This window comes from Ovis canadensis, chromosome 13 (assembly GCF_042477335.2).
Source record: "Ovis canadensis isolate MfBH-ARS-UI-01 breed Bighorn chromosome 13, ARS-UI_OviCan_v2, whole genome shotgun sequence".
Lineage (NCBI taxonomy): Eukaryota > Metazoa > Chordata > Mammalia > Artiodactyla > Bovidae > Ovis > Ovis canadensis.
The window spans coordinates 30,345,792-30,359,775 of NC_091257.1; the positions used below are offsets into that span (position 1 = coordinate 30,345,792).

A 13,984-nucleotide genomic window follows, 5' to 3' on the forward strand; every position below is an offset into this window, starting at 1 on the left:
AGCCCATGCAGCAATGAAGACCCAGCACAGCCAAACAGATAAATAAATGTTTAAAAAAGAAAAGAATGTCACGCCAACCAGAGTTCAAGTACAATGTTTTGTTAGGTTCTTCTTCTGTCTCAAAGACATCAATCTGCATTTTAACACTAGTTATTACATATTCATCTCTTCTAATTCTCCCCCAAATAAAGTGCATCTAATAAAAACAGAATAAGCTAACATGCTTCTAATTTTAATGAAACCTTTCAAGTCTATATTGCAATTCAGAGAGTGAGTCACAAAGAACTTTATTACCCTTATATTCACATCTAAGTCATTCTCAGTACATTTTTATTGCATGAATGGAAAAAATATTAATCTAGTTTAGTACAAAATTCCCGGGTTTGCTTTGCCTAGCAGATAAAATTTTTGTGTCTTATTTCAAACTTGCTAGGTTGAAATCCTCTGAGGATTATGTTTTCGTTTATATTCCCAGGAACCTTTTATTCTTGAGCTAATTTATTACTTTTTTGTTACTATGAAGCAAAATGAGGGAGAAAGAAAGATGCAGACAGTATTTGAAAACTAACCTGAAAAAAAATTTCCTACAAGTGCAGTAGGAAGTTCTCGCCCTATTTTGGCCCTAGATTATAATATATCAGCTGCTTCAGTGGGCAAATAGGGGTGGTCAGTAACATTTTTTTTTTATTAGTGGTTAGTTTATTTAGTATTCTTTTCAGTGTCTGTACTTCCCTGGTGGCTCAGACGGTAAAGCATCTGCCTACAATGTGGGAGACCCAGGTTCGATCCCTGGGTCAGGAAGATCCCCTGGAGAAGGAAATGGCAACCCACTCCAGTATTCATGCCTGGAAAATCCCATGGACCGAGGAGCCTGGTGGGCTACAGTCCATGGGGTCGCAAAGAGTCGGACACGACTGAGTGACTTCACTTTCAGTGTCTATATTATAATGTTTGAAAGCTAAAGGCAGTAGGAATGTGTACATTTTGGGGGGAGCGGGTTTTGGTGAGTAGCAGGGTGGGTGGGCGTATTCTTGGGCATCACAAGGAATACTTCTGACTTCAGTTCGTCTCCACCACAAGGTCACTGAGAAGGAAGATTAAAGTATGCCAGTTTTCCCCTCTTAAAATAATCTTTTCACAGGTAATCCTTTTTCCAATTCCATAGCTGTTATAGGACCTACATGTTCACATGGCTGAACTTTGCTTACTTCAGCTTGTTTGTTGCCTTTCTCCTTCAGTCTTGGAAGGTTCTGGCTCGGAAAGGGGGATCAGACACATATGTGTCTTCATATGTGGTAAATCACTTATCTTGAATCCAACAGTTGTGCTTCATGCAGATAATAAAAGTAGGGGGAAATAACCTTCCACTTATGCCCTTTGCAGAATAAGGCATAAGCTTCTAGACATTGACAAGAATGTACTAAAGTAACTTTTCTTTCTGGTGGAAACAAGTTACAGGGACAGAATAGGTGGTAGTGTGCTGGCAAGTATTTAACACCCACTTTCTGGGAAACAAAAGCCCTGATGTGTGGTGTCTGCAAATTTCGGTAGTTTGTAAATGTTTCACCCTGGCCGGTGTGAAGCTACAGTGTGATGTCACTGAGCAGAAACATAGAGGTGTACACAGTCAGCTCTCATGAGTGGATGTGAGTGGGCTTCTCACACCTGGGTGTGGTCAAATTACACCTCCCCTCTGAATCAGCTTCCATCCAGGGTTGCTTACAGATGACTGCCAAGTGGAAATATTAATTGGTTTGGATTTTTATTAATACATATATTAGTCTTTAAATGCTACTTAAGCTTTAGGGGCTTCCCAGGTGGCTCAGTGGTGAAGAATCCACCTGTCAATGCAGGAGACATGAATTCAATCCCTGGGTCAGAAAAATCCCCTGGAGGAGGGCATGACCTATTCCAGCATTCTTGCATGGAGATCCCATGGACAGAGGAGCCTCTGGGCTGCAGTCCACGAAGTCACAAAGAGTTGGACACGACTGAGCGACTGAGCAGACACGCACAGTCCTTAATATTTCATAGGTATAACCTTTTATTACTAGTAAGGTTATAAAAAAATTCCTTTTTTTTGTTTTTAAGGTTATAAAAAACAGCAAAAAATTTGGTAATATTCTATTTTGGGGTCAAAACTGAACCTCTCCAACTTCCGGAATCCCTTCTCTTGCATGGTAATCTTTTAGGCCTCAAATTTCTTCATCTTCTTTTCTTTCACTCCTATTATGAAATATCTCCCCATTTCATTTCTTTTCCCTGCACAGGCTAAAATCCATGGTCCATTGCTTCAAATAATACCTACCTGAACCCACAGCTATCTTGCTTTCTCTTCCTTCTTCACACACTCTTTAAAATTGCAATCCAAGATCAATCCTGTCATTGGATTTTTCTTCTCTTAACTGGACAGCTGAGCACAGATGGGGAAATCCCAGCCTCCTGGCAAATGGTATGCTTCACGTTTATAGCTTACAACATCAGCATGTAAGTGAAATTTTGCTGGATTCTGTCTTAAGTTACACATATCTGATATTTCAAATATGTATCCCTTTTTTTAAATCTGAGACTCCATATTTTTCTCTTTCTTACCAAATGATATGCTTCCAAATCTCACCTCTCATTTCTTACCCAATCTGGAAACGTATCTATAATCTCACTTATTTTTTGGCCTCTTCTGCCTTTTTTCCGTCAAAGCCGAATTCCAGTATGGATGGTTTGGTACATATTCCAGCTATCTGTTCTTAGTTAGCACACCACCTCCAAAAGCAGGGGCTTTGAAACCGTGTAATGCTCTCTCTCATGGGTCTGTGGGTTGACTGGCCTCAGCTGGGCTCTTCTTACTGGACCATCTCATGTAATTGATGTCAGGCATTGACTGCAGCAACTGTCATCTGAGGTCCTGATGGAGTGGGGTATCCAGATGGCATTTGTGTGGATGGGAGGTGATGTTGGCTGTTGGCTGGGCGCTCAGCTGGGGAGTGACCGAGGCACCTCCATGTGGCCCGTCCATGTGACTTGGGCTTCTTACAGCCCAACCTTAGCTTCTGAGATAGCACATACCAAGAGCAGATATTCCAGGAGGTGCGAAGTTAAAGCTACCAAACCACTATAGGTTTTTCCCCAAAAAGGACACAGTGTCTTGTCTGCTGTGTTGTGTTGGTCAGAGCAGTTGCAGAGCCAGGCAGATGCAAGTGAGGAGAGAAATAAACTCTACCTCCTGATAAAGGAATAGAAAGGTCACATTGCAGAAGAGTTTAGGGGATGGAGGTATGACTGCTGTCATCTCTGGAGCCTACAGTCTGCTGTGGCGCTAAAGCTCTTAGTTTTTACCTGGCTCCTTCCTGCTGGCTTCTCTACTGCCTGACCTGTCAGTTCAGTTCAGTCGCTCAGTTGTGTCTGATTCTTTGCGACCCCACGGACTGCAGCACGCTAGGCTTCCCTGTCCATCACCAACTCCCGGAACTTGCTTAAACTCATGTCCATCGAGTTGGCGATGCCATCCAACCATCTCATCCTCTGTCGTCCCCTTCTCCTCCTGCCTTCAATCTTTCCCAGCATCAGGGTTTCCAATGAGTCAGCTCTTAGCATCAGGTGGCCAAAGTATTGGAGCTTCAGCTTCAGCATCAGTCCTTCCAGTGAATATTCAGAATTGATTTCCCTTGGGATTGACTGGTTTGATCTCCTGGCTGTTCAAGAGACTCTCAAGTCTTCTCCAGCATCACAGTTTGAAAGAATAAATTATTTGGCACTCAGCCTTCTTTATGGTCCAAGTCTGCAGTCTCATATCTCTATGTTGAGATTAAAATATATATATATATATATTTAATGTATATATACACACACACACAGATTAATGAATTAATCACTTAATGATACGGTTACTTTTCTCTATGCACATTATATTTAAATAATGCATTTAGAAAATGGTAAGAATTTGTGGTTCCCTGCTGGCAAATGTGTAATATGCATTTTTGGTACTAAATTCTTCGTATGTATTTTGGATATTACCTCCAATGATAGGTATTGCTCCAAGTTTAGCACTTTTCCTTCTAGACTAGAGAATTAATTGATGTTTACCACATACATAAAAGTCAGGATGTTACAGCAACACGTACTAATATTAGAATAAACGAAACTACTTCATATATCCATATATCTCTATCTGTATTGCTATAGCTAGAACCTATCTATCTGTCTATCTACCTACCTATCTGTTTATCAAGGAAAGCAAACTTTTCCATTTTTCCATGCCTTACTTTCTTTAATAAGTAGAATGAGATAATAAGGTGGTCTCTTAACTTGGATATGGAGAGATCAGACAAGGTGTAGAAGAGATTTTATGGTCTGGGAAGAAAGTTCGTATAAATTTCGGATACTCAGTTTCTATTTTAGTTCCAATGAAATTAGCTACTAATAACCCTTTCAAGTTGAAATAAAGATGGGTCCTGAATATGCATTTTAGGATAGAATTTCCCTCTGTCCAGACAAGTAGGACAAATCACTTACTAAGCCTTGTTTTTAGGAAAATGACAGACCAGATAGTCCTTGGCACCCCCCGCCATCTTTCTTCCCGTGTAGTGTCCACTCTCTGACCTCTCCTCCACACTGCATTATTCCACCAGGCCTTATTACATGATGGATTTTTTTTTAAAGCAACTGTTAGTCATTGAGATAACTTTACCTTGATGCCTAATGTATTTGTTGTCCCAAGATATGTGTGAATTTAAATTTTCTTTGTAACTATACAATAGGTTTTTAAATTCATGTTAAAGCAATTTGGGCATCAAGGCACAAGGAATCAGGGTCCACAGGAAAGGCTCAGTTCAGTTCAGTTCAGTCGCTCAGTCATGTCAGACTCTGCGATCCCATGGACTGTAGCACGCCAGGCCTCCCTGTCCATCACCAAGTCCGGAGCTTGCTCAAACTCATGTCCCTCAAGTTGGTGATGCCATCCAGCCATCTCATCGTCTGTCGTCCCCTTCTCCTCCTGCCTTCAATCTTTCCTAGCATCAGGGTCTTTTCAAATAAGTCATTTCTTCGCATCAGGTGGCCAAAGTACTGGAGCTTCAGCTTCAGCATCAGTCCTTCCAATGAATATTCAGTACTGATTTCCTTTAGGATGGAGTGGTTGGGTCTCCTTGTAGTCCAGGGGACTCTCAAGAGTCTTCTCCAAAACCACAACAAAAACATCACTTCTTCAGCACTCAGCTCTATTTATATCCAACTCTCACATCCATACATGACTACTACCAAAACCAGGAAAGTCTCACCTAAAGGAAAACCACTGAAGCTCTCCACATGGCTCTGTGCTTCCACGATCTCCAAATTACCAATAAATCCTTGAGAAGCTTTAAGGAATTCCTGTGAACCACCCCTATAGGAACCGGTCAGGTCCTCTGATTCTCAAGGTAAAGCCATTTGAACATTGAGTATGTACATAAACGGAGACCAAAACTCTTAGTTTATATACATAAAACTAAGCAGAAGCAGAGGAGCCTGGCGGGCTACAGTCCATGGGGTAGCAGAGTCCAACACGCCAACAGCAACAACAAAAGCAGAAGTCAAGTGAGCAAAATCTCTTCTACACATTGTTGAGTTTCTTCTTATTTCCTTTTTGAAAACGTCAACCCTGAATCTGTGGGGTCCTCGGCCCATCACCTGCCCAGCCTTCGCCAGCCAGGCATCAGCAGACATCGGCCCTGTCAGGTAAGATCCAGAGCGAAGTGGCAGCCGTGCCAGTCTGAAAGCACTCTCCCAACTGAAAAGTGATTTACTGCCGCTTTCCTGTTAATGCGTCTTGGTTGCCTCCAGCCCGGTTATTGTCCCCTAGGCATCACTGAACTTCGGAGCACAGTGGCCCCACAATCCACAAAAGGCAGTAGACATGCCACCCCACCCCCAGCTTGCAGGGAAGAGCAGCTCCCTGCTACTGCGCCATAAATAATTTAAAAAACTCTTCCAGGCAACACAGTCAAGATGCAGACTTAATTTATTCCCTGGGAGGACTAAAGGTGGCTCTATAGACCTGGTTCGCAGTCCAGCTGAGCTGGGGACAGGAGTTCCTTTCAAAATGTGTCACACTTACAGAGCACATGCCCTGGGGTCTCTCACTGGACTCCTTGCAAGGAATGGTTGGGTTGTTTGGCTGATGCTTTGTTTTGTTTTTCCTGGTTACTCACCACAACGGAAAGGGAGATAATACTGATGTAAATGCATGGCCCTTTGCAGCTCTGTCAGTTCACAGGAATCTGCAGACACAAATTCTCACGTATTGATTGGTGATCATCTTTTGATATTCTTTAGAAAGTTTCTTTTTTGAAACCTACCTGTGATCTGACCTCTAGAGTCATTTTACATCAGGGGTCCTCAACTTCTAGGATCTAATGCCTGATGATCTGAGTTGGAGCTGATGTAATAATAATAGAAATAAGGGCGTGCCTGGTGGTCTAGTAAGAATCTGCCTGCCAATGCAGGGGTCACGGGTTTAATCCCTAGTCTAGGAGGAAACCCCACGTGCCCATGCACCACAACTACTGAGCTAGCCCACTAGCGCCCACAAACCACAACTGCTGAAGCCTTCGCTCCTAGAACCCAAGCTCTGCAACAAGAAGCAAATTGCAATGAGAAACCCTAGCACTGCAATGAAGAATAACCCCCACTCACCACAGCTAGAGAAGCTCCTGTGCAGTAACTAAGACCAAATGCAGCCAACAGTTTTAAAATAAAGAAATGCTGCTGCTGCTAAGTCACTTCAGTCGTGTCTGACTCTGTGTGACCCCATAGACGGCAGCCCACCAGGCTCCCCCGTCCTGGGGATTCTCCAGGCAAGAACACTGGAGTGGGTAAAATAAAGAAATAATAGAAATAAAATGCACAGTAAATGTGATGCACTTGAATCATCCCCAAACCATCCCTCCCCCAGCCTGGTCCATGGAAAAATTGTCTTCCTCAAAACAGGTCCTTGGTGCCAAAAAGTCTGGGGACTGTAGTAGCACCACCTGTAAAGAACACTTAAGTAAGAGCTACAACTTCTTGGCTTTTGCTAGTCCTAATTCTAGCAGGAAAAGAAAGACACAAAGAAATCCTAACTCAGACGGCTCAAAGGATTTCTCATGAAGGATTGTTGGGTGTGTAGCCACCAAGGGACCAAAGACCCAAAGCCAGCAAGAGGAACCCAAAAACCAGAAGCAGAAGGAGGCACCAGGAACAAGGAAAGGAAAGAGTCTTTGCAGAGAAGACAAACAGGGCAGAAACTTGATAACTCAGCCCAAGGCTGGGAGCAGCTGGGAGGCAATCCCTTTATCTCTCTGCTTCCATCTTTATACCTGCTGTCTCATTGACCCAACCCAACAGGAAACAGCTGCCAAGGGTCCCAGGGTGAGGTACAATCTTTGGATTCGACCTACCAGAGCCCACAGGAACCATTGTGATGGGGGCACAGAGAAGAGGGCCATACACAGCTGAAACATACTGCAGTCACTAGTTAACAGCAAAATTGAATTAAAGGATTTCCACACACTACCTTTGGTGAATGTCTTACAAAAATATATTTTGCTTTTCAGAGAAATGTATGTTTGTATTTTTTTTTATTTTATTAGAGGATAGTTGATTTATAATGCTGCGTTAGTTTCAGGTGTGCAGCAAAGTGACTCAGTTATATGTGCATATTCATTCTTTTTCATGTTCTTTTCCTATATAGGCTATCACAGAATATCGTATAGAATTCCCTGTGCCATACAGTAGGTCCTTGTTGGTTATCTATCTTATATATAGTAGTACGTGCATGTGGGTTCAGTTACTCTGTCGTGTCCGACATTTTTACAACTCCATGGACTATAGCCCAGCAGGCTCCTCTGTCCATGAAAATTTCCAGGCAAGAATACTGGAGCAAGTTGCCATTTCCTTCTTCAGGGGATCTTCACAACCCAGGGATTGAACCCACATTCCTTGCATCTCCCGCATTGGCAGGTGGATTATTTGACCACTGTGCCACTTGGATATGAGTATGTTAATCCCAGTTTCCTGATTTAGCCCTCCAAAACGTTTCCCCTTTGGTAACCGTAAGTTTGTTTTTATATCTGTGCATCTGCTTCTGTTTTGTAAATAAGTTCATTTGTATCATATTTAAAAATTAGATTCCACATATCAGTGATATCATATGATAGTGTATATTTCAAAGATCTTCTGACCTGCCTTTTAGTTCCCCATTTTAAGAAATGCCTCTTGTTTTTCCCGTGAAGTATGTCCTTTTGAAAAGCATGTTTTTGCCCCTTCTCCCTCCCTTACCTTTTACCACGAGAGCATTTGCAAAGTAGGCCAAGTACGGCTGGAACCTTTTTGACAAGTACTTAGTAATACTGAAGATTTGTGTTTCAAGCCTGGGTTGCTATGATTGTATTCCTAAGGAAGTTTATTAAGTTTGGGGAAGACTGTATAGGTCAGAGACCTGACCCGGTCCCTCTGACCTGCGAGGTGATTTGAGGAAGTGACTTAACTTCTCAATTGTTTCTAAATGTCTGAGACAGAGAGAGAAGAAAGACTGCCGAAGTTCAAAGTCGCAGTGATGTTCTGCTGAACGCTTTGCAAAATTTTAAGTGAAATTTTCCAAATACTGATAAAAACATTCCAAATAATGTGTCCTCTGATTCACTTCACACAGCTCTCAGCTGACTCCAAACATTTATGGTTCCCATTAAGAGCTTAGAGGAACAGATAAGGGTTACTTCTGCTCCATCTACATGATAAATGCCTAAACTGACTCCACTATAAACAGGGGAAATAAAGCCACAGAAACAACCAGGAAAACTAGCAAAATTTTAAAGGCTCTTCCATAGCCTGGTGAACTTTTTCTTGGCTTTGGGGGCACAGGGGTTGAGAAAAGAGGAGTGTTTTGTCCTTTTGGTGAAACCTCTTCCCATGGAGAATTTGTAACCTGTGAAACTACATTATTTCTAGACCAATGTGCTTAATATCACACATACACACAGAATTTGGGGAGACAACACCCTTAGTTATAAGGATTCTGAAGTCCCATCTCACAGAGTGCCTGTTTCAAGAGTTTCTGGATGACCCCTCTTGGTGGTTAAAACAAAACACAAACATTTCAAGTTTCTCCCTTTCTCGTGTTGAGTCAGCTCTCGTAATTCAGTGGGTTTTTGGGTAAATGTGCACACATCAACTCGTTGGCTTATGTACACACATAGATTGTACCAAGCTGGTCAATGCAATATTTATATTTGTACTTTGAGCTGCCTAAGATTTTGTCATAAAACCTAAGGCTGCTGTAGGGGAGAGAGCACATAAAACTTTCATGACTCGTATAAAAAATACAAAATGTTATCATGAATATTTAATAAAATTTGCAGCAGTCAATGAGCAAAATCAATGTTTTTTAATTAAGTTATTCATTTGTAATACGAGCTGTACCTTGTTGGGTGTTAGCATGGAATTTAGCAGGTTGAACTTAAAATAAATAAATAAACTTTATTTGAGCCCTTGGGGACAGTGGTATTAGTAATAAAACTATTAATTGGTTGCCTTTTCTTTGATAAGCAAACATGGTTTCTTTGGGGACAGCATCTTGTATTCCACAGCGTTTTACAGTTCTCAGCTGGATCCTGTCCAAGATGTTTCGTAAGATGAATTGCAATTCAGAGTGTTTATAATAGGTACCTGCCCGCTCCTAGACTATTCTTACCAGGTCTCTTTTGTTAAGAATTGGGGCAGCTGGGGGGTGAAAGTTTAAACAACCTGAATGGGTTTTTACCCAAGGTTTTAAAAGTCATCAGATGTTGAAGAAATTAGTAGTAAACCCAAGGCTTGAGAATTCCGTCTCCTCTGTCTTGCTCAGGAATTCATTTGTCTCATCTGTCATCTGTCTCCGTCTCCTTTTCCCGAGCCCTTGTCATTGATCATCAGAACTTGCTCCTTGGTCTGCCCTCCTCTGAGAGTGTAGAGGAAACAGGTTGCTAGAAGCCAAGTTCTGTGCATGCTGTTCTTCCTTATGGCCAAAAGTACTGCTTGAGTAGCATGGTGTTAGCCTAGCCTCCATACATCCTTTAAATCTAGTTGGTGTCCATAATACATTGAAATTGCGTATTAAAAACTATACACTGTGTTTATAATACCCTTTATCCACACTACAGAGAAAACACCTCACCTATCTTATATGACAGTGTCCTTACTTGTTAACCATAAGTTGAAAAATACAAGTGGACCTCTAAGGACTTGTGAGACCAGCTTTTTGCAGTTTATAGCAGAAAAGGGCATCCCTCCCCCATTGATTATAATCATTAAATAGATATTAATCATTGGTGTAATTTCTAAATGCAAAAAAAATTAATTACACATTATTTTACATGAGTATTGGTTAAATATGTCAGATAGGGACATCACAAAATCTGATATAAATAAAATAACAAAATAAAAAACAATATAACTTGGTAAAATGAAGTGTATAGAATTTGGGATTAATTTAATAACTTATAAGGAAAAAGTCAAATGAGACATGCATCTTGATGCATGTTCCAGACTTATTCATAATAATAAATTGAAGGTATGAGGGACACAGTAAATTTAGCAGGGAAGCCACCAAAAAAGGTTTTAACTTTGATTTGTTTTAAGAATCTCAAGAATAAATATCATATGTAAATTGGGTTTAATTAGAGTAGATCAAACATGATTTCCTTATTAGAATTATCAAGAATAATTGATGAAGACTCTTTGAGGGTAAGGAAAGTGTAGAAAGACAGTATGCTAGCCTATATTATGCTTCGCTTTTAAAGTTGTTTTTTGAAATTTGTCATCTTTATTGCTAATATTTCACTGATGGTTTATTCTTTATTTCTTCAATAGAATATTCAATTTAAAATAAAACCCGATATTCCATCTGAAAATTTCAATTCCCACCACAAGTATAATTCAGTTAAGCTCGAAATATTTCTTTTAAAAACACAAAATAAAATCATTCTTTCTACATATGCTATTTCTGCTTGGTTCCAAAAGGATAAAAAACTACATTTGCTTAGTTTTGGTTCATCTATCACTTTGTACATTTTTATGGATTTTTATGTGTAATCACATTTTCAGAGAGGATTTTTATATAGTCTGCTCCATTTCTGCAGAGTTATTATCTTCCAGCCTTAAAATTATAGAAATTGATACACAATCTTTGGTTTCTCTCTCCTTGGGAAAGTGATAGGTAGATATCCATCATTCACAGTGACAGGATAAACTCACTTTGTTTACTGTAGTGAAAGATGACTTTTCTTCTTGTTTCTATTTTTCTCCCCTTCTTACTAACAATGGTGGTAGTGATCAGAGTGGCTTTGATGTGTATGTTGAATGAGAGTTTGGGGATAGGCACCTTATTTCTAAGCCTTGGAAAGAATCAGCATTTTTCTTCTAAAAGCTCAATAAAATATGTTACTTAAAAGGAATTTATAAAAGAATTTAGACTTCCATTTGCCTTTCCTGTGGAGGCCACTCTCCATATATCTCTTCCCCCTACCTTTCTCTACCAATTTGCTCTTTACAAGATGACTGCTCTATCAGACATAAAATGCTGCCTTTTTCACTTAACTATGCAATAGCCGCTCTCTGTACTTCTGGGGCAGGTTTAATGGTGCATTTATATTCCATTCAAACTTGAACACAGCAAGAGCAAACCTACCCACAGGAATCATAAGTACTGGTGGCATTTGTGGGGATCTGAAAGCTTTGCATACAACATTCTATTTACCTGAGCCGTTTCAAAGTGTTATCATTAAAACACAATTGCGCTTTACAGATATCAGCTGGGCATCTGTGTGGTTCACGATCATTTTTATCCTTCTTCCCTGTGGTTTATGTTGAGGCTCATTTTAATCTCTAGATTTGAACAGAGGGCCATATAAAAAAGCCTCACCTACAGCAATCTGTTAGAAGGGAACCTAATGTCAGTTTCCATTTGATGACCAACTGGAGAAATGTCTTCTCTTAGACTAGGGCAGGGGAAATGCCAAGTGGTAAGAAGTGGAGTAATGCTCTGGACGAGAACTCTCACAATGGGCCAGTCTGGGGAGATTTTCTTCAACCTTAGAGTTAAATGCTCGGAGACAGGGTCCCCACCTTGCCTGACAGAGTCCCACCATTGATTAGAACTTAGGTACTTAGTGAGAATCCTCTTTGACTCTCCCTGTTACATAGAGTAGACTCTCATGTGTGGTTAAGGATGCTGCATCTGGTGAGGCCGGTCAGTTTTAATGCAGTTTGACCACCCTGATTTTCTGAAGACAGACTTGTGAGATATATACATGGCTCTTCACAGACCCCAGTCCTCTCTGTGTGTGTCGGGTTTCCCTCATGTAACGCTCCTCCACTTAAAGGATTCATTCTCTTACATTCTCCTGTGTTTCCTTCCTGCTGCTAACACATACTGCCAGGAAAGAATCAGAATCCTACACTTCTTCACATGAGGGTGAAATTTCAGATGTAAATTAGGAGACACTTTTAAAAACATAGCAGTGCTTGGTCACTGCGTGAAGGTGTTTATTTGTGCACGTGTGGTTACATGCATGTAGGACAGAGACTGAGGTCCTTACCTGAACTTCCTGAACTCACATTTCCTCAGCTGAAAGGTATCTGGAAAGTTCTTTTCCACTACTCTTATCTAGAGCAGTTTCACATCCTTATAGAAGAGTCCTAAACTAGTATATGTCTAGAGCGTCTCAGATATGGCTCCATAAAGGTGAGCAATTAATGTAAACTGTGAATAGGTCAAGAAGAGGCCATGTGGGTGATCTGGGTCAGCAATAGTTCAACCTTCCTTCATCCCAACCTTCAAGACAGTGTGACCAGTTCTGCTTCATGCATATTATATTCAACAGGCCTGGCACAACCTCTGGCCTCTCCTAGTTGATAGCTTGCATCTTTGCTTAAGCGGTTTTTTAAAAATATATTTATTTATTTACATGTATAGAGTCACAGTTGTGGCACACAGGATCTTTGATCATCTCACAGCGTATGATTTTTTTTTTTTTTTTTAGTTGCAGCATGCAGACTCTTAGCTGTGGGGTCTAATTCCCTGAGCAGGAATGGAACCTGGGCCCCCTGCATTGGGAGTGCAAAGTCTTAGCCACTGGACCACCAGGGAAGTCCCAGCTCTGGCCTTGACAGCACTTCCCATGGCTGTACGGATGTTCTCTCAAGACTGTGGTGCATGCTACCAGGCCCTCCCCATCTTGGGAGAGGGGAGGGCATTCTGAAAAACAGTATCCAGCCACTCCTGGAGGAAAGAGTGTTTGTTTCTGATTAGGATGGAGATCACACCATCATTTATGACAGAAACACTATTTTTTCTTTTTCATAAATATACAAATGAAAGGCACTGTACTGATTACAGCTGTATCCCAGCATCTCCTGGTCTCTGTTGAGCTCCGGGTGGAGATCAAGGTCAGGGGAGGTGAAGAGCTCTGACTGCCCTCTAATACGTGGTCTCGAAAAACCAATGAAGATTTTTATCTTTGCTTCTCACATGCCTAACTCTCAGGGCTTTTCCACATTCCTTTTTGCTTTGGCAAAGATGCACACGGGGCCATTAATTACTTGTCTCTTTATATCTACGGGAATAACTGGGAAGATTGTACCCACAGGTAGCTATCGTTTAGGTAATCAAATGAAAACAGTTAATTCCAAGCCTGCACAGCAATGGACTTCCTCATAATGGAAAGTAAACAGGGTGTCACTTTTCTAAACAGCTGAACATCTAAAGAAGAGGCCTGGGGAATCCAAGTCCATGCATCTAGCAAAGGCAGAAAAACGATGCTGGCAGCTCCTCCCCGTGTCTGTGCACCCACTCCTCAACACTTCTCCAGTGTGTAGAAGAAGCAGTGCCACACTCTGGCTAATATTTTTAAATGCAGCCTGATTACAGCCAGGCTAGGACTTGGATTTAGAACTTCTATTTGGCCCGTGCATTTAAAAAGGAAGTTTAATTCTTTTA

At 41.1% G+C, this 13,984-nt stretch overlaps 1 protein-coding gene and 1 non-coding gene across 7 annotated transcripts in view; one reads left to right on the forward strand and one right to left on the reverse strand.

Annotated features, from left to right (window-relative positions):
- Positions 1–13,984, forward strand: part of CELF2 (CUGBP Elav-like family member 2) — a 553,512-nt gene that overhangs the window by 69,910 nt on the left and 469,618 nt on the right. The window lies entirely within an intron of this gene.
- On the reverse strand, positions 13,063–13,135 carry TRNAG-CCC (transfer RNA glycine (anticodon CCC)). Its single transcript has one exon. It is a non-coding gene; the product is annotated as a tRNA-Gly (tRNA).